Source organism: Papaver somniferum, chromosome 9 (assembly GCF_003573695.1).
Source record: "Papaver somniferum cultivar HN1 chromosome 9, ASM357369v1, whole genome shotgun sequence".
Lineage (NCBI taxonomy): Eukaryota > Viridiplantae > Streptophyta > Magnoliopsida > Ranunculales > Papaveraceae > Papaver > Papaver somniferum.
The window spans coordinates 161,060,104-161,081,569 of record NC_039366.1 but is presented as its reverse complement, the minus strand read 5'-3'; positions in this window follow the sequence as shown (position 1 = coordinate 161,081,569).

Genomic DNA, 21,466 nt, shown 5'->3' with positions numbered 1-21,466 from the left:
TAATGGGAGATTTTGAAGTCGCTCGCGAGCTTTTGGAAACTGCAGTAGTGAATGAAAAAATGCTCGAGTCAAACCTCTTGATGTCGATTGTGGAATTGAATCTTCTAAAACAAAGACTCAATCATCTGAAAGAGAAGAGAAGATCAAAGAATCAAAACACCGAAGAATCTTTGGTAAATAATGAGAGATCTTCTAGAGATTAAGTTATTTGCTGTAATACTTAAACTAGGAGTAATAGACATCAATTTTTGATTTCTTTCATTGATTGTATTGGTCTATTATGAATAAAACTATTATGAATAAAATTAGTTGGTTTATAATTTTTCTTGTGATAGTTTTCGGTTTACATAGCCTGTGCTTGAATGCTTTTATCTTATTTCTATGTATGTTTATGGGATGTTTGATTTCGGTTTTACTACCTTAATATTCGATCTCATATGTTGTGAACCCTTGTGGTTTGGGTGACTTTTTGATTTAGCAGGATTAAGTTTTATCCCATGTTGGTAGGCTTTATCAAAGAATCATGAGGGGTTCTGGTAGAAACAATATGTGAAAAAGTCACAATATGTTGAATCGGTTTTGGTTTAGCATAAAAGCATATGTGTTTCGACGATTTTCAACTTTTGCTTGCAATTGTTAAAACCGATTTTCAACCTTTCTCTGGTAAAGGTTGGTTGTTGTTATTCTTTTGTTTTGGCATAAGGATGACAACATGATGATATTTCGATATCAATTCTCCCTGAAATAATTTGCAATCATATTGGAGAAGTGGATGTGAAATTTGAGGTAACAATCTTGTTAGTTAATTGTTTTCCTGTTTAATAAAAGCCTGAGTTTATTTCATATATATTTATTGCTTTTGCTTAACAAAATTTTGGCACAATTGATGTTTATTCCATTATGTTTGTGTGGATGTGTGTGATTCAATTGGTTCCGGTTAAGAAAAACTATTGTTATCTTGCTTTATTGTGTGGTATCAATTGTTTAGGCTTACAAAATTTCAGTGCAATTGCGGTGCTTTTAATGTCTATGTTGTTTCAATTGCTTCCGGTTGAGGTGAATAATTATGCAAGTTGATTTATGTTGGTTTGTATGAATTATTTACGGCCTAACGAAATAAAAGGTGTACGGGATGAGTTGTTTAGTCCAATTCGATTCCGGATAAGAGTGACTAAGTTAATTCTGATCTTAGTTAGACTTATCGAAGTGAGGTTTCGGTTATTCAAGTTTAATCGAATGCCTTCACAAGAAATGCTAGTTAAATAACCTAGTATTTGTCTTGTTTAAAATTGAAAGGTCTAAGTTTATGGATAATTACAACCAGATGAGAAAAATAGAGTTATCTTTATTTTGGTCTTATCGAATTAAGCGATTTTTTTTGTACAATCGGTTTAGAAAAGGGACTAAGGTGCTTAGTTGTTTTTGGTTTGATAAACTAAAATGGAAAAATTATTTCGGACAATTGTTTCCTTGGTAACATATCAAAATAAAACTACTTGTAGTTTTGGTTTTTGATATTGGTTATCAGAACATGGAGTGTGGAACCCTCGTGCCTAACTCTACAGATTGCAAGTCTTTTGAGATTTGTAAGATTATTTTCTCGTTTCTTTGTCATTTTGTGATAAAAATGGGGAGAAATATATGGAGTAAACAAGTGATACCGACATTGATTTTATATTGATTGATATTGCTAAGGAAAAGAACATTGGTGCTTAAACGTTTTACCTAAACGAAAGAGTGAGAGCACAGACTAAGGGGGAGTGTTGATACATGAAAATAACCAATCCTAGAATGAGTGGCCCCTTAACCCATTAAGAGTTACCTTTTAGGATAAAGAGGCCTGGGGACTAGGCCAAACCCATTAAGATAGGGAAGTCCTAGTCTACCCAAGAGTACACATGGACAGTTGGGATTTGGTCTAAAGGGGGAATCCCTTTAGGGTTTGGTATTAACTTAAGGAAAGGGAAATGGTAGTTTAGTAATAGATAATCTTATGGGCACTAATCCATAAGAGGAACATTGTAAAAGGGAAAGAAGGTACACTTCTTAAGGCATCATTAATTCCCCACTACTTCCCTAAACCTATCCACTCCTTGGGAGTACTTTCTGAGATTAGGGCTAGTTCCTCCTCCCCACATTCTACCCATCAACATTGCGACCACGTTGGGAGGTTCTTAGCCTCTTTTACAACATGATACTCCCAGGTGCGAGTCAGGAAGTACCAGCAGGCGGAGCAGTACCTAACCCGGATGGCGTTTCCGTAGAAGACGTACATGGGGAAAGTGATGACGACATACATTTCCTTGCGGTAGTCACAACACCTATCGTACAAGGGGCAGGAGCATCCCAGGGTGAAGGAGCGCTCCAGAAGAAAGGAGAAATGATTAAAGAGAAAGTTGTAGCTGAGACCAGTGAGCAGGAGATTTCCGAAATACAAGAGGAGTTAGACGCGTCCATTAAAAGGAAACAGAAGTTGCGCGGACGTCTGAAGCGAGCGAGGGAACAGAGCGCAGTGGCCACTAAAACAGTCGGCACAAAAAACACAACTCCGGGTATAACAGAAGACGCGATCGACAAGTATCTAGAGGCCAATTACCGAGTAACGAAACACAATGTTTACGATTCACTGGAACCCCCGTACTCTGTAGAGGTCGCTGATTACCTATATCCCGAGGATTACACATCACCAAAATTCAAGACATATGGCGGAAAAGGGAATGCGGGAACACGTGAGCCGCTTCATATCAGCGATGAATGCGTACGCTCAGGATGAGAGTCACTGCATGAGAGAGTTCCCTAATTCACTTACGGACAATGCCTTTACCTGATATGATAACTTGAAACCTGGAAGTATCAGCTCGTGGTCCTCCATGGTACAACTTTTCCTGAAGAAGTTTTACTCCGCACAAAGAAGAGTCACGGCAATAGATTTGAGAAGGTGCACCCAGCGGGTCAGAGAAGTGATCGGAAAGTATATCACCCGCTTCCGAGATTTCACACTGGAATGTCATGAGGACATCCCGGAGGAGCGCTTGGTGGAGATTTGTATTCGCGGAATGGATGCAATCTTCCGTCTAAACTTGACAAATTTCAAGTTTCAAACTTTTGTGGAGGTCGAAGAGGCTGCATCCCGGATATCAGACTGCGCGGATGTTATGAACTCGGGGACAAGCGGACACAATTGGCAATTACATTCTATTAACGCTGCATCCAATGACCAAGGAGGCGACAAAGGAAAGGGAGGATCTAGTGCTTTTGTCCCTTACCGAGGAGGACAGTCCGACAGGAGAGGGGGAGGAGCGGATGGAGGAAGATCAAGCCCACCGCCACCACTGCCGTGCAGCAGAGAGCAGATAATATGACTTCTAGAGTAATGGGTGGCCAACAAAGAAGAAACTCTGCCACCCGTGGCTACATAACCTACCGCGACAGATAAGATGCACGAACGATACTGCCATTATCATAGGAGGGTCCATCATCCGACTGTGGAATGTTTCTCTTTGCGCTACATAGTGCAGCGAAAATGAGCCAAAGGAGATCTAGAGATATGAGAACAAAGCATCCAAAAGGATCCGCTCCCTCAGCACCAAGTCATGATGATTTCCCATGAACCCACAGAAGGAGACCATGGGAAGACGCGGAAGAGGAGGAAGCGTGTGAAGCGTCAGAGACAACCATCTTTTCAGACACAATGGAGTCGCTATCAAGTTCGCCCAAACTGTTTTGGCCCAGCAATTCTTTGACTCTCTTGGTTTCAGCGAGGACCAAGTCCGCGAGGCATCCAAAGCTATCACAGCAATCGCATCCGGGAAGGTGTACAGTCCGATACCTAGGGAAGCTATTACCTTCACTGACGAAGATATATGCTATCCAGGGGAACACCTCCGACACTTATACCTCACGGCTCATATTAACAAGCATCCCCTCAAGCGAGCTTTCATAGACGGCGGAGCATCCCTCAATATGATCTCTCTACACACATTGGAATCCTTAGGAGTATCAAGAACGTCGATCAAAATGCGCACAATGACTGTGAGAGGATTTGAAGGACAGACTCAGACGACAATGAGAATAGTACATCTGATGATGAAGATCGGACCTATCAGAGCACTCACTTCCTTCTACGTGCTTGAGGATGATACCAAATTTCATGTCCTACTAGGGTGAGGATGGCTTCTGAACCACAAGGTAGTAGCGTCTACATATCACCAGTGTGTCAAGACTAACATTGGAGGAAAACAATACTGAATCCCAGCTACAAGTAATCCGTTCGGTCCAGAGGAGGCTTACATGGCAGACGCAGTTTTCTACACATAATCGGTCACGGACCAAAGAGAGCAGTCGGAGCGTTTCACCACCCTCCCCAAGTGGGAAGAGTTCCAACCTGAGGCACAAACGAAAGGAAATGCTAAATCAGTCTTTAGTCCATCTCGGATGGGACCTGCCGCGGGGAATAAGAGGGTCGTAGTTGAAACAAAGAATAGTCAATTTAAACGCTTCTCACGACCAGAGGGCGGAAATGTTTACCGTTTATAGCAATTAGCCGGGAAAGCTTCCAATCGACGACATGAATGTGTTATGTCATCAGCGGACGAGGAAATGATGGAAGCAACCCCAGTGATTGAAGATTTGTAGGAAGAGGTAGAGCCTTTGATCTCGGAACAAGAAATAATAAAAGGCTTACCTGAAGAGAAGACGAGACTCGATCCGACCCTCCACGGGTTAGAAGAAGTAAACCTTAGCACGGAAGATGAACTTCATTGTGTACGCATTAGCAAGCACCTGGAAGGAGAAGAAAGGTCACGACTGGTCAACCTGCTCCGCGAGTATCGGGATGTGTTTGCATTTATACATGACGAAATGTCGGGTCTTGATATAAGTTTGATTGCGCATAACCTCAATGTCTCGCCCGAGTATCAGCCTGTTAAGCAGCGGAGGCGCAACCTTCCAGAGAAGATAGAGTTGGCGATCAAGGAAGAGGTGGAGAAGCTGCTGAAAGCCAAATTTCATTAAACCGATCCAACACCCTATGTGGCTAGCTAACATCGTACCGGTAGAGAAGAAGAATGACAAGGTCCGGTGCTATATCAATTACCGAGATCTGAACCGGGCATGCCCTAAGGATGATTTCCTAGTACCAAACATCGATATAATGGTAAATAACACGTGCGGATATGATATGTTTTCTTTCATGGACGGATTTAGCGGATACAACCAAATTAAGATGTCCGCAGAAGATAAAAAACAACTTTCCAGACCCCCATACGGGAATTTCTACTATACTGTAATGCCGTTCGGGTTGAAAAACGCGGGAACGACTTACCAACGGACAATGGTGGCTATCTTCTACGACATTATGCATCAAATTATGGAAGTTTACATATATGATGTGGTGGTAAAATCTCGGGCGCGAAAATATCACCTCAACCACTTAAGGCATGTCTTCAACAGATGTAGAAAGTATCACCTGAAGATGAATCCTCTCAAATGCGCCTTTGGAGTCACCTCCGGAAAATTTCTAGGGTTTTTTGTTACCTACAAAGGAATACAAATCGATCCGGATAAGGTTGAAGCGATAACCACTATGAGGTCGCCCGCAAATGTAAAAGAGTTGCATACTTTTATTGGTAGAGTGTCTTATGTCCGAAGGTTCATCCCAGGGCTGGCACAACTATTATGTGCATTCACACCGCTATTGAAGAAGAACAAGAAGTTCCAGTGGTGAGATGATCAAGAGCAGGCCTTTCAGAAGCTTAAAGAATGCTTAATCAGCGCGCGGGTTTTACGACCTCCCGTCAAAGGCGATCCCCTCTACTTGTACACTGCATTTACCAATGTGGAGATCGGAGCACTGTTGGATCAAGACCTCGGCAACGACCAACTGTGCCCAATTCACTATATCAGTAGAGGGTTTAGAGACGCAAAGTTTCGATATTCGAAGGCAAAGAAAGCATGTTTAGCGCTTATTTATGCCACACAAAAATTTTGATCGTATCTGCTTGCTCATGAAACCATAGTGGTGGCGACAGCCAATCCGATCGCTTACCTGGCGACAAAACCAGTGTTATCCGGCAGAACGGACCGCTGGCTACTACAGCTTTCCGAGTTTGAGCTAAAATACCAGCGGTCGAAAGGAGTACGCGGGCAAGCATTCGCAGATTTATTAACCACGTTCCCAGGTATGGATATGACGGAAATAAGTGATGAAATACCCGAAGAAGTTGCGGAAGTCCAGGAGGAAGAACGCTGGACAATGTTTTTTGACGGATCGTCATACAGCTCTTATGGAAGAGCGGGGATAGTATTTGAGACGCCCAAGAAAGAATTGTTATGATTTGCTTTTAAGATAGACTTTGAATGTAGCAATAATGTGGTAGAGTATGAAGCATTGATTCTTGGGTTACGAATGGCCGAGGAACTCAATATAGGAGCGATCGACGTCAAGGGAGACTCGAAGCTAGTCACAAACCAAATATCGGGTGATTTCCAGGTAAAGGAGGCGCATTTGGCACAATACCGAGCGGAATCTCAAGGACTAATAGCGAGAATAGGAAGCACCGTTATCGATCATACTAGAAGATCTACCAATAAGCATGCGGACGCATTGGATACCTTAGTGGCCAATCTATAGTTAAACGAAGCCTACGAAGGCACCATAGTGGTAAAAAGAAGGGCACTACCCATCACATGGAAAGAAAATGCAGCGTTCGAATTAAAGGATGATTGGAGAACAACATACATCGAAGATCTGACTAGAGAGACGGAAGATCAGTTACTGCCCGTTAAAGTGTTGAAACAATTTGTTGTAATCCGAGGAGCGTTACACTTTCGAATATCCGGAGGTGCTTTATCACGATGTGTCAGAAAGTCATAAGCACAGGAAATACTGAATCGTGTCCATGAAGAATCATGCGGACAGACAGGAGGGATCCCACTGTACTGATGGCTACAGAGGATTGCGTATACTGGCCAAATATAACAGTCCAAGCAGCAGTGATCCAAGATAAATGTGATGATTTTCAAGCACCCCCACAGCAGACGGAAATATGTAGCGCGGAGATAGAGGACTGGAGGCAACCTTACATAGATTCCATCCAGCACGAGCGCCTACCGCCAAATATACAAGAAGCGTTAAAAATTCAAAGGAAATCCGGACGATTCTTCATGAGTGAAGGCATCCTCTATAGGAAGAGTTTCGGGGACAAGATACAACGTCGTTTGTCGCAAGAAAAGGCGGAGATAGTTATGGATACGACTCACGATGCCGAGCACCAAGGTATGAGAAAACTCTTCGTACAGTTGCATGAAGGGGGATATTACTGGCCCACGATGGAGTTTGATACATCCGATCATGTGAAGAAGTGCCAGCAATGTCAAATCCACGGATCGTTAATCCACGCCCCGCATACCTTGTTGTATAGTATAGTCACCCCATGGCATTTTCATAGCTGGGGACTTGATATTATTGGGCCGATACGCCAACTTTATCCGGGCGTCACAAGTATATCATCATCGCGACCGAATATTCTACCAAATGGGTTGAAGTTATTCCGCTCCGAGACTACTCAGGCGCCACGATCGCTGCATTTATCAAAGAACACATCATATGTCGATTCGGTGCACCTATGATTATACGCTCGGATAATGGTACCTTTTTTGTTAAAAATTGTCATGGATTTGTTAAACCAATATGGGATCAAGTTCCACACCTCGACTGTCTACTACCCTTAGGGGAACGGGCAGGCCGAAGCAACCAACAAAACACTGTTAAGGATACTAAGCCGGACAGTGCATGATCATCACAGGGGCTGGCATGAGTAGCTACCCCTTGCACTTTGGGCATACCGCATCTCCAGGAGAAGTTCAACTGGTGCCTCCCCTTATTCCCTGGTGTATGGAGAAGATGCAATACTGCCAGCAGAAATTGCAATACCGTCCGCACGCGTGGCTTTGGCCAGACTCACTATCCCGGATGAGGTCAGTCGTTTCGCTCATCCGGATACCTTAGAAGAACGAGGAGCCAAGGCTGAACATTTCGCGGATAAGTATAGGCAACGGACGACAAGATATTATAACCAGAAAGTGAAAGAACGAGTCTTCAGCGTAAATGATGTAGTGGTGAAAATCGCACCGCATGTCCAGCGCAATGAAAAAGCAAGAAAATTTACTGCAAATTGGCAAGGTCCCTATATGATTAGCGAAGCAGCAGAAAGCGAATATTACTATCTGAAGCGAATGAATGGCTCACACATCAATAATCCTATCAATGGTAAATGGCTTAAAACTTATTACGCTTAAGTAACCTAATGTACGCAGAATGGCTGAGATATAATAAAATAATTATCTTATATTATACTTTGAGTCACGTTAAATTCTCGCGTACGACCCGACAGGACGCGCCAATAGTCCAAGAAAGGACTAAGCTCTGTGCATGGCTTAGATGAAGTGCACCAATAGTCCAAGAAAGGGCTAGGCTCCGTGCATGGCTTAGATGAAGTGCACCAATAGCCCAAGAAAGGGCTAGGCTCCGTGCATGGCTTAGATGAAGTGCACCAATAGCCCAAGAAAGGGCTAGGCTCCGTGCATGGCTTAAATGAAGTGCACTAATAGTCCAAGAAAGGATTAGGCTCCGTGCACGGCTCAAATGAAGTGCACCAATATTCCAAGAAAGTACTAGGCTCCGAGCATGGCTTAGATGAAGTGCACCAATAGTCCAAAAAAGGTCTAGGCTCCGTACATGGCTTAAATGAAGTACACCAATAGTCCAAGAAAGGACTAGGCTCTGGGAATGGATTAATAAAGTGCGCCAATAGTCCCAGAAAGGACTAAGATTCTATACTTAGCTTGACGAAGCACGTCAGTAGCTTAGGAGAATGATAGTTTCCGTGCATGGTCAAGAAAGAACGCCATAAGTGTAGGTACCGACTAATCCAAATAATAAGATATTTTATAGAAGTAATACTCTTAAAGTAAATTACACGCGCATAAGATACACAAAAAATAACACAAATAGCATGTTCATAAGCATCTGACACAACATACAGAACAAATAAAACAATATACTTTGTGGCAGAATCCACTAAGTCAAAGAAATGAAGATAGAACTGAGTTCGCGCGCCTCAGTCGACTGTGAGCGACAACCAAGTCGCATTCTTTGCATTCCATCCGGTCACGGGCGTTAGCAAACGCTTTAGAAGCCTCATCCGCAGCCATCACATTTTCTATTGAAGGATCGATCCGACTAGCACTCAGACGATCCACATAAAGATCCATGGCATGGAAATACTGCATTTGGCTAACTCCAAATAATTCCTCACATTCATGAACGAGTCGGGCATTACCAGAAACAGTAGCTTGCAACAATTCCATTTGTTGTTTCCTAAGAGACAAACATAAAGTACTGACTGATTCTTCCATTAGAGCTAAAACAAAAACGGGAGGAGAACTTTTGCTTGGAATACTTAGACTATATACCAAAAAAAAAAAAAAAAAAAAAAAACGGGGAGAATTTTTAAGTTGATTCAGTTATGAGCATACGACAACGTGTGATTTCTTGTTCAACATCTTGCATCATCACAAGTGCTTCTTCACATTGAATAGTAGCTACAGTTAAAGTTGCCCGCAAATATCCTAGCACCTGATCTACCTCATACAAAATCCTCTTAGACGCATTATTCTGGCGAGCCATGTTGGAGGTCTCATCATGCTCCTCGAATGCTTGACGTGCATTTTCTTTCACAACCAACCTATGAGTTTGCAAAACTCTCAATTCACTCTTCAGGACTAGTAACCGTGCTAATTCCACTTGTTTATCTGAAGGATGCACCAAGGCGCGTATCATGCACAAAGACAAGGCATAACCATGCATACGACGACTTGGAAGATGAGAAGCGGACACATCATAATCCGTGATCACCTGATCAATATCCATGATCATAAGATTTATCTCTCGCAGCATTCGTCAGCCTCATGGCGAGCGGAGACAGCATCATCCAATGCACTCTGAATCCTGAAAGAAACTGGCCCGGACACTTGAGTCTTCCGAGCTGTTAAAAATATCTTGTATTGTTTGTCGAACTGAGCGCAAGCTTTTGTACGACTCTCCGGCCTTCTCTCCCTAATCGATTCTATTTCGGCTCTTACGAGCCGCAAGCGATCTAGCTCGGATCCTCTCCTACACGGGATACTAATGATGGCACATAAGCCAAAGATAGCACATAACCATGCAAATGTTCAACCATGTAGCAAATAATAGCATAGACAATGAACATAGTATAAAATGAAGACTTCATACTAACACAAATAGTCTATTTATAGGAACTACAGCTACCGTCATAATTCCCACTAAAAATAAATACAAAATAAAAAATCATGGTAACATATTAAGCTCCAAGCGAACCTCAGCAAGGGCCATCTCAATGGATCTAACACTGCGATCCGCCTCAACACATCGAAAGTGGGTAATCATACGTTGCTCACGGCAATAACCACGATACTCTAGAGGGTTTAAATCAGGAAGACCACCTTCACTCTGAATCCTCCTCACCAGATGATCCACAACAGATAGTCGTTCATGCCAACTTGATTTCTCGATCTCGAAAGTATCTCGGGCAAGGCACATCATCCGGAAAAGACGGTTTAGACATTCCATTTCAAGAACTAATCTCACACGATTAGCCATAAACTCAAAACAAATGAAAGAAGAGGAGAAAGAAACTCAAGGAATATTTACGGTGATTAATCAAAACAAACTTTCATATATATAATCAAGATAACACAATATCCGAGGAGACGAAACAAACTCAAGGAATATTTAGATGAGGATGATCCAGCTATAAGAGAGCGGCAACAAGAAATGTCTTCATCCAAGTCTTGCATCATTAATTGTGCTTCCCCATACTAGGTAGTGGAATTGGTATAAGCACTACGCACCTCCTCCAATACTTGATGAACCTTATGCATAACTTCACTAGAAGCACACACTTTTTGAGCCATATCTAGTGTTTATTTATGCTCGTCATAAGCTTTGCGGGCTTTATACAGAACGATCAGACGATGAGTCTGTAGCATCCCGACTTCATCCTTCAAAATCAACAGACGCGCCAACTCCGCCTCCATGTCAGCAGGACGAATAAGAGCAGACACGGTACACAAAGTCAAAACACCCACGAAAATTCGGACCCGCCTGTTGAGTGATGAAAGCGCGACAATCAGCTATTGCTTGCTCAATATCAGTCGTCATAATTAGCGCTTCCTGAAATAGGCGCTCAGCTTTGTTCCGGGCAGCTATAGCATCATCCAGTGCATGTTGTACGGATAGATTTATGCATCCGGACGCCTGTGACCCCCGATCCATCGAATAAGTCTCATACTGCTCGTTAAATCGCGCGCGCGTAGCCACTCTGTTAACCATTCTAACCTCTCTAAGCACTTCCACTTCCGCTTTTAGTAATAACAAGCGAGTCAGCTCATGATCCTTTTCATAAGGGATAACCAGTATTGGCACTGGGTCTAAGGCCAAAGTATACCCATGAAGACGATGAGCCATCAATTAAAATAATAATAATATATATATATATAGCTAGCAACCAGCGGGTGAATGAAATACAGAAAGAAACTTGAAAGATGTCAAAGCAACTCCATTCATCCCTACTTATAGAAATGCATAGTGATACCATATTAAATACCATCCAACCATAATAATAAATGCAGTTAAACCAAACAGTAAAATATGTCCTGCGAAAGAAAAGTGAAAATGCGGGGGTCTAACAACCTCACCCAATATTTCGATTAGCAATCTGTATGGACTAACTCTAATATACTTTTAACAGAATCAACTAGACAGTCAGACTCAATCATAATAACAAGTATATCAACGAGTTAATATCTCTATCTCTTGATTTAAATCTTACTCAAGCAATCTGCGAGTCTCGATTAAATACAAGAGAGATAAACTTGGATGGTACCAAAGACCAATATCCAAGGATCAATCAATTTCCAATCAACAACCAAAGGTTGGTTTCACATTGATTGATACAACGCACAACTTGTGATATTTCAATTATATAAAAAAATATAATGCGGAATAGAAATAACACAGACACCAGAAATTTTGTTAACGAGGAAACCGCAAATGCAGAAAAACCCCGGGACCTAGTCCAGATTGAACACCACACTGTATTAAGCCGCCACAGACACTAGCCTACTACAAACTAACTTCGGTCTGGACTGTAGTTGAACCCTAATCAATCTCACACTGATTCAAGGTATAGTTGCGCTCCTTACGTCTCTGATCCCAGCAGGATACTACGCACTTGATTCCCTTAGCTGATCTCACCCACAACCAAGAGTTGCTACGACCAAAAGTCGAAGACTTTAGTAAACAAATCTGTATCACACAAAAAAGTCTACAAGGATAGATAAATCTGTCTCCCACAGATAAACCTAAAAGTTTTGTTCTGTCTTTTGATAAAAATCAAGGTGAACAAGAACCAATTGATAAACCGGGCTTATATTCCCGAAGAAAAGCCTAGTATTATCAATCACCTCACAATAATCTAAATCGTATGGTAGCGAAACTAGATATTGCGGAATCACAAACGATGAGCAAAAATGTTTGTGATTTCTTTTTATCTTGCCATATCGGAGATATAATCTCAAGTCAATTATTCAATTGAACTCGTATGATAGAAAATGGCAATATCAGATCGCTCACCTATAAGAGAAGTAGTTTCGTCTAGCTTCAGAATCCCAATGAAGTCTTTAAGTCGTTAATCGACAGGGTCTCGAGAGAAAACCTACGGTTAAAGTAGAATCGACTCTAGCAAACCAACTAGTATCACACATGAGGTGTGAGGATTATTTTTGCACAGTTGCTAGACGTCTCCTTATATAGTTTCCAAATCAGGGTTTGCAATCTAAGTTACCTTGGTAACAAAGCATTCAATAATCACCGTTAGATGAAAACCCTGATTTATCCAAGCTAATATTTTCAACCGTTAGATCGAAACTTATCTTGTCACACACAAATCAAATGTATTCATTTAGGTTTGAGTAATCACACCTAAACGTGTACATTGGTTGGTTCACAAATGGTTGACCAATGGTTAGCCATATGAGTGCTTTCATATTAACCGTATTCATCTTTCTCATAACTAGTTCAAATGACTCATAAGAACTAGTTCAAGAGTTGTTCAATTGCTTAGTATCTTTCACAAGAAATGCTAGTTAAATAACCTAGTATTTGTCTTGTTTAAAATTGAAAGGTCTAAGTTTATGGATAATTACAACCAGATGAGAAAAATAGAGTTATCTTTATTTTGGTCTTATCGAATTAAGCGATTTTTTTTGTACAATCGGTTTAGAAAAGGGACTAAGGTGCTTAGTTGTTTTTGGTTTGATAAACTAAAATGGAAAAATTATTTCGGACAATTGTTTCCTTGGTAACATATCAAAATAAAACTACTTGTAGTTTTGGTTTTTGATATTGGTTATCAGAACATGGAGTGTGGAACCCTCGTGCCTAACTCTACAGATTGCAAGTCTTTTGAGATTTGTAAGATTATTTTCTCGTTTCTTTGTCATTTTGTGATAAAAATGGGGAGAAATATATGGAGTAAACAAGTGATACCGACATTGATTTTATATTGATTGATATTGCTAAGGAAAAGAACATTGGTGCTTAAACGTTTTACCTAAACGAAAGAGTGAAAGCACAGACTAAGGGGGAGTGTTGATACATGAAAATAACCAATCCTAGAATGAGTGGCCCCTTAACCCATTAAGAGTTACCTTTTAGGATAAAGAGGCCTGGGGACTAGGCCAAACCCATTAAGATAGGGAAGTCCTAGTCTACCCAAGAGTACACATGGACAGTTGGGATTTGGTCTAAAGGGGGAATCCCTTTAGGGTTTGGTATTAACTTAAGGAAAGGGAAATGGTAGTTTAGTAATAGATAATCTTATGGGCACTAATCCATAAGAGGAACATTGTAAAAGGGAAAGAAGGTACACTTCTTAAGGCATCATTAATTCCCCACTACTTCCCTAAACCTATCCACTCCTTGGGAGTACTTTCTGAGATTAGGGCTAGTTCCTCCTCCCCACATTCTACCCATCAACATTGCGACCACGTTGGGAGGTTCTTAGCCTCTTTTACAACATGATACTCCCAGGTGCGAGTCAGGAAGTACCAGCAGGCGGAGCAGTACCTAACCCGGATGGCGTTTCCGTAGAAGACGTACATGGGGAAAGTGATGACGACATACATTTCCGAGCGGTAGTCACAACACCTATCGTACAAGGGGCAGGAGCATCCCAGGGTGCAGGAGCGCTCCAGAAGAAAGGAGAAATGATTAAAGAGAAAGTTGTAGCTGAGACCAGTGAGCAGGAGATTTCCGAAATACAAGAGGAGTTAGACGCGTCCATTAAAAGGCAACAGAAGTTGCGCGGACGTCTGAAGCGAGCGAGGGAACAGAGCGCAGTGGCCACTAAAACAGTCGGCACAAAAAACACAACTCCGGGTATAACAGAAGACGCGATCGACAAGTATCTAGAGGCCAATTACCGAGTAACGAAACACAATGTTTACGATTCACTGGAACCCCCGTACTCTGTAGAGGTCGCTGATTACCTATATCCCGAGGATTACACATCACCAAAATTCAAGACATATGGCGGAAAAGGGAATGCGGGAACACGTGAGCCGCTTCATATCAGCGATGAATGCGTACGCTCAGGATGAGAGTCACTGCATGAGAGAGTTCCCTAATTCACTTACGGACAATGCCTTTACCTGATATGATAACTTGAAACCTGGAAGTATCAGCTCGTGGTCCTCCATGGTACAACTTTTCCTGAAGAAGTTTTACTCCGCACAAAGAAGAGTCACGGCAATAGATTTGAGAAGGTGCACCCAGCGGGTCAGAGAAGTGATCGGAAAGTATATCACCCGCTTCCGAGATTTCACACTGTAATGTCATGAGGACATCCCGGAGGAGCGCTTGGTGGAGATTTGTATTCGCGGAATGGATGCAATCTTCCGTCTAAACTTGACAAATTTCAAGTTTCAAACTTTTGTGGAGGTCGAAGAGGCTGCATCCCGGATATCAGACTGCGCGGATGTTATGAACTCGGGGACAAGCGGACACAATTGGCAATTACATTCTATTAACGCTGCATCCAATGACCAAGGAGGCGACAAAGGAAAGGGAGGATCTAGTGCTTTTGGCCCTTACCGAGGAGGACAGTCCGACAGGAGAGGGGGAGGAGCGGATGGAGGAAGATCAAGCCCACCGCCACCACTGCCGTGCAGCAGAGAGCAGATAATATGACTTCTAGAGTAATGGGTGGCCAACAAAGAAGAAACTCTGCCACCCGTGGCTACATAACCTACCGCGACAGATAAGATGCACGAACGATACTGCCATTATCATAGGAGGGTCCATCATCCGACTGTGGAATGTTTCTCTTTGCGCTACATAGTGCAGCGAAAATGAGCCAAAGGAGATCTAGAGATATGAGAACAAAGAATCCAAAAGGATCCGCTCCCTCAGCACCAAGTCATGATGATTTCCCATGAACCCACAGAAGGAGACCATGGGAAGACGCGGAAGAGGAGGAAGCGTGTGAAGCGTCAGAGACAACCATCTTTTCAGACACAATGGAGTCGCTATCAAGTTCGCCCAAACTGTTTTGGCCCAGCAATTCTTTGACTCTCTTGGTTTCAGCGAGGACCAAGTCCGCGAGGCATCCAAAGCTATCACAGCAATCGCATCCGGGAAGGTGTACAGTCCGATACCTAGGGAAGCTATTACCTTCACTGACGAAGATATATGCTATCCAGGGGAACACCTCCGACCCTTATACCTCACGGCTCATATTAACAAGCATCCCCTCAAGCGAGCTTTCATAGACGGCGGAGCATCCCTCAATATGATCTCTCTACACACATTGGAATCCTTAGGAGTATCAAGAACGTCGATCAAAATGCGTACAATGACTGTGAGAGGATTTGAAGGACAGACTCAGACGACAATGAGAATAGTACATCTGATGATGAAGATCGGACCTATCAGAGCACTCACTTCCTTCTACGTGCTTGAGGATGATACCAAATTTCATGTCCTACTAGGGTGAGGATGGCTTCTGAACCACAAGGTAGTAGCGTCTACATATCACCAGTGTGTCAAGACTAACATTGGAGGAAAACAATACTGAATCCCAGCTACAAGTAATCCGTTCGGTCCAGAGGAGGCTTACATGGCAGACGCAGTTTTCTACACATAATCGGTCACGGACCAAAGAGAGCAGTCGGAGCGTTTCACCACCCTCCCCAAGTGGGAAGAGTTCCAACCTGAGGCACAAACGAAAGGAAATGCTAAATCAGTCTTTAGTCCATCTCGGATGGGACCTGCCGCGGGGAATAAGAGGGTCGTAGTTGAAACAAAGAATAGTCAATTTAAACGCTTCTCACGACCAGAGGGCGGAAATGTTTATCGTTTATAGCAATTAGCCGGGAAAGCTTCCAATCGACGACATGAATGTGTTATGTCATCAGCGGACGAGGAAATGATGGAAGCAACCCCAGTGATTGAAGATTTGTAGGAAGAGGTAGAGCCTTTGATCTCGGAACAAGAAATAATAAAAGGCTTACCTGAAGAGAAGACGAGACTCGATCCGACCCTCCACGGGTTAGAAGAAGTAAACCTTAGCACGGAAGATGAACTTCATTGTGTACGCATTAGCAAGCACCTGGAAGGAGAAGAAAGGTCACGACTGGTCAACCTGCTCCGCGAGTATCGGGATGTGTTTGCATTTATACATGACGAAATGTCGGGTCTTGATATAAGTTTGATTGCGCATAACCTCAATGTCTCGCCCGAGTATCAGCCTGTTAAGCAGCGGAGGCGCAACCTTCCAGAGAAGATAGAGTTGGCGATCAAGGAAGAGGTGGAGAAGCTGCTGAAAGCCAAATTTCATTAAACCGATCCAACACCCTATGTGGCTAGCTAACATCGTACCGGTAGAGAAGAAGAATGACAAGGTCCGGTGCTATATCAATTACCGAGATCTGAACCGGGCATGCCCTAAGGATGATTTCCTAGTACCAAACATCGATATAATGGTAAATAACACGTGCGAATATGATATGTTTTCTTTCATGGACGGATTTAGCGGATACAACCAAATTAAGATGTCCGCAGAAGATAAAAAACAACTTTCCAGACCCCCATACGGGAATTTCTACTATACTGTAATGCCGTTCGGGTTGAAAAACGCGGGCACGACTTACCAACGGACAATGGTGGCTATCTTCTACGACATTATGCATCAAATTATGGAAGTTTACATATATGATGTGGTGGTAAAATCTCGGGCGCGAAAATATCACCTCAACCACTTAAGGCATGTCTTCAACAGATGTAGAAAGTATCACCTGAAGATGAATCCTCTCAAATGCGCCTTTGGAGTCACCTCCGGAAAATTTCTAGGGTTTTTTGTTACCTACAAAGGAATACAAATCGATCCGGATAAGGTTGAAGCGATAACCACTATGAGGTCGCCCGCAAATGTAAAAGAGTTGCATACTTTTATTGGTAGAGTGTCTTATGTCCGAAGGTTCATCCCAGGGCTGGCACAACTATTATGTGCATTCACACCGCTATTGAAGAAGAACAAGAAGTTCCAGTGGTGAGATGATCAAGAGCAGGCCTTTCAGAAGCTTAAAGAATGCTTAATCAGCGCGCGGGTTTTACGACCTCCCGTCAAAGGCGATCCCCTCTACTTGTACACTGCATTTACCAATGTGGAGATCGGAGCACTGTTGGATCAAGACCTCGGCAACGACCAACTGTGCCCAATTCACTATATCAGTAGAGGGTTTAGAGACGCAAAGTTTCGATATTCGAAGGCAAAGAAAGCATGTTTAGCGCTTATTTATGCCACACAAAAATTTTGATCGTATCTGCTTGCTCATGAAACCATAGTGGTGGCGACAGCCAATCCGATCGCTTACCTGGCGACAAAACCAGTGTTATCCGGCAGAACGGACCGCTGGCTACTACAGCTTTCCGAGTTTGAGCTAAAATACCAGCGGTCGAAAGGAGTACGCGGGCAAGCATTCGCAGATTTATTAACCACGTTCCCAGGTATGGATATGACGGAAATAAGTGATGAAATACCCGAAGAAGTTGCGGAAGTCCAGGAGGAAGAACGCTGGACAATGTTTTTTGACGGATCGTCATACAGCTCTTATGGAAGAGCGGGGATAGTATTTGAGACGCCCAAGAAAGAATTGTTATGATTTGCTTTTAAGATAGACTTTGAATGTAGCAATAATGTGGTAGAGTATGAAGCATTGATTCTTGGGTTACGAATGGCCGAGGAACTCAATATAGGAGCGATCGACGTCAAGGGAGACTCGAAGCTAGTCACAAACCAAATATCGGGTGATTTCCAGGTAAAGGAGGCGCATTTGGCACAATACCGAGCGGAATCTCAAGGACTAATAGCGAGAATAGGAAGCACCGTTATCGATCATACTAGAAGATCTACCAATAAGCATGCGGACGCATTGGATACCTTAGTGGCCAATCTATAGTTAAACGAAGCCTACGAAGGCACCATAGTGGTAAAAAGAAGGGCACTACCCATCACATGGAAAGAAAATGCAGCGTTCGAATTAAAGGATGATTGGAGAACAACATACATCGAAGATCTGACTAGAGAGACGGAAGATCAGTTACTGCCCGTTAAAGTGTTGAAACAATTTGTTGTAATCCGAGGAGCGTTACACTTTCGAATATCCGGAGGTGCTTTATCACGATGTGTCAGAAAGTCATAAGCACAGGAAATACTGAATCGTGTCCATGAAGAATCATGCGGACAGACAGGAGGGATCCCACTGTACTGATGGCTACAGAGGATTGCGTATACTGGCCAAATATAACAGTCCAAGCAGCAGTGATCCAAGATAAATGTGATGATTTTCAAGCACCCCCACAGCAGACGGAAATATGTAGCGCGGAGATAGAGGACTGGAGGCAACCTTACATAGATTCCATCCAGCACGAGCGCCTACCGCCAAATATACAAGAAGCGTTAAAAATTCAAAGGAAATCCGGACGATTCTTCATGAGTGAAGGCATCCTCTATAGGAAGAGTTTCGGGGACAAGATACAACGTCGTTTGTCGCAAGAAAAGGCGGAGATAGTTATGGATACGACTCACGATGCCGAGCACCAAGGTATGAGAAAACTCTTCGTACAGTTGCATGAAGGGGGATATTACTGGCCCACGATGGAGTTTGATACATCCGATCATGTGAAGAAGTGCCAGCAATGTCAAATCCACGGATCGTTAATCCACGCCCCGCATACCTTGTTGTATAGTATAGTCACCCCATGGCATTTTCATAGCTGGGGACTTGATATTATTGGGCCGATACGCCAACTTTATCCGGGCGTCACAAGTATATCATCATCGCGACCGAATATTCTACCAAATGGGTTGAAGTTATTCCGCTCCGAGACTACTCAGGCGCCACGATCGCTGCATTTATCAAAGAACACATCATATGTCGATTCGGTGCACCTATGATTATACGCTCGGATAATGGTACCTTTTTTGTTAAAAATTGTCATGGATTTGTTAAACCAATATGGGATCAAGTTCCACACCTCGACTGTCTACTACCCTTAGGGGAACGGGCAGGCCGAAGCAACCAACAAAACACTGTTAAGGATACTAAGCCGGACAGTGCATGATCATCACAGGGGCTGGCATGAGTAGCTACCCCTTGCACTTTGGGCATACCGCATCTCCAGGAGAAGTTCAACTGGTGCCTCCCCTTATTCCCTGGTGTATGGAGAAGATGCAATACTGCCAGCAGAAATTGCAATACCGTCCGCACGCGTGGCTTTGGCCAGACTCACTATCCCGGATGAGGTCAGTCGTTTCGCTCATCCGGATACCTTAGAAGAACGAGGAGCCAAGGCTGAACATTTCGCGGATAAGTATAGGCAACGGACGACAAGATATTATAACCAGAAAGTGAAAGAACGAGTCTTCAGCGTAAATGATGTAGTGGTGAAAATCGCACCGCATGTCCAGCGCAATGAAAAAGCAAGAAAATTTACTGCAAATTGGCAAGGTCCCTATATGATTAGCGAAGCAGCAGAAAGCGAATATTACTATCTGAAGCGAATGAATGGCTCACACATCAATAATCCTATCAATGGTAAATGGCTTAAAACTTATTACGCTTAAGTAACCTAATGTACGCAGAATGGCTGAGATATAATAAAATAATTATCTTATATTATACTTTGAGTCACGTTAAATTCTCGCGTACGACCCGACAGGACGCGCCAATAGTCCAAGAAAGGACTAAGCTCTGTGCATGGCTTAGATGAAGTGCACCAATAGTCCAAGAAAGGGCTAGGCTCCGTGCATGGCTTAGATGAAGTGCACCAATAGCCCAAGAAAGGACTAGGCTCCGTGCATGGCTTAAATGAAGTGCACCAATAGCCCAAGAAAGGGATAGGATCCGTGCATGGATTAGATGAAGTGCACCAATAGCCCAAGAAAGGGCTAGGCTCCGTGCATGGCTTAGATGAAGTGCACCAATAGCCCAAGAAAGGGCTAGGCTCCGTGCATGGCTTAAATGAAGTGCACTAATAGTCCAAGAAAGGATTAGGCTCCGTGCACGGCTCAAATGAAGTGCACCAATATTCCAAGAAAGTACTAGGCTCCGAGCATGGCTTAGATGAAGTGCACCAATAGTCCAAAAAAGGTCTAGGCTCCGTGCATGGCTTAAATGAAGTACACCAATAGTCCAAGAAAGGACTAGGCTCTGGGAATGGATTAATAAAGTGCGCCAATAGTCCCAGAAAGGACTAAGATTCTATACTTAGCTTGACGAAGCACGTCAGTAGCTTAGGAGAATGATAGTTTCCGTGCATGGTCAAGAAAGAACGCCATAAGTGTAGGTACCGACTAATCCAAATAATAAGATATTTTATAGAAGTAATACTCTTAAAGTAAATTACACGCGCATAAGATACACAAAAAATAACACAAATAGCATGTTCATAAGCATCTGACACAACATACAGAACAAATAAAACAATATACTTTGTGGCAGAATCCACTAAGTCAAAGAAATGAAGATAGAACTGAGTTCGCGCGCCTCAGTCGACTGTGAGCGACAACCAAGTCGCCTTCTTTGCATTCCATCCGGTCACGGGCGTTAGCAAACGCTTTAGAAGCCTCATCCGCAGCCATCACATTTTCTATTGAAGGATCGATCCGACTAGCACTCAGACGATCCACATAAAGATCCATGGCATGTAAATACTGCATTTGGCTAACTCCAAATAATTCCTCACATTCATGAACGAGTCGGGCATTACCAGAAACAGTAGCTTGCAACAATTCCATTTGTTGTTTCCTAAGAGACAAACATA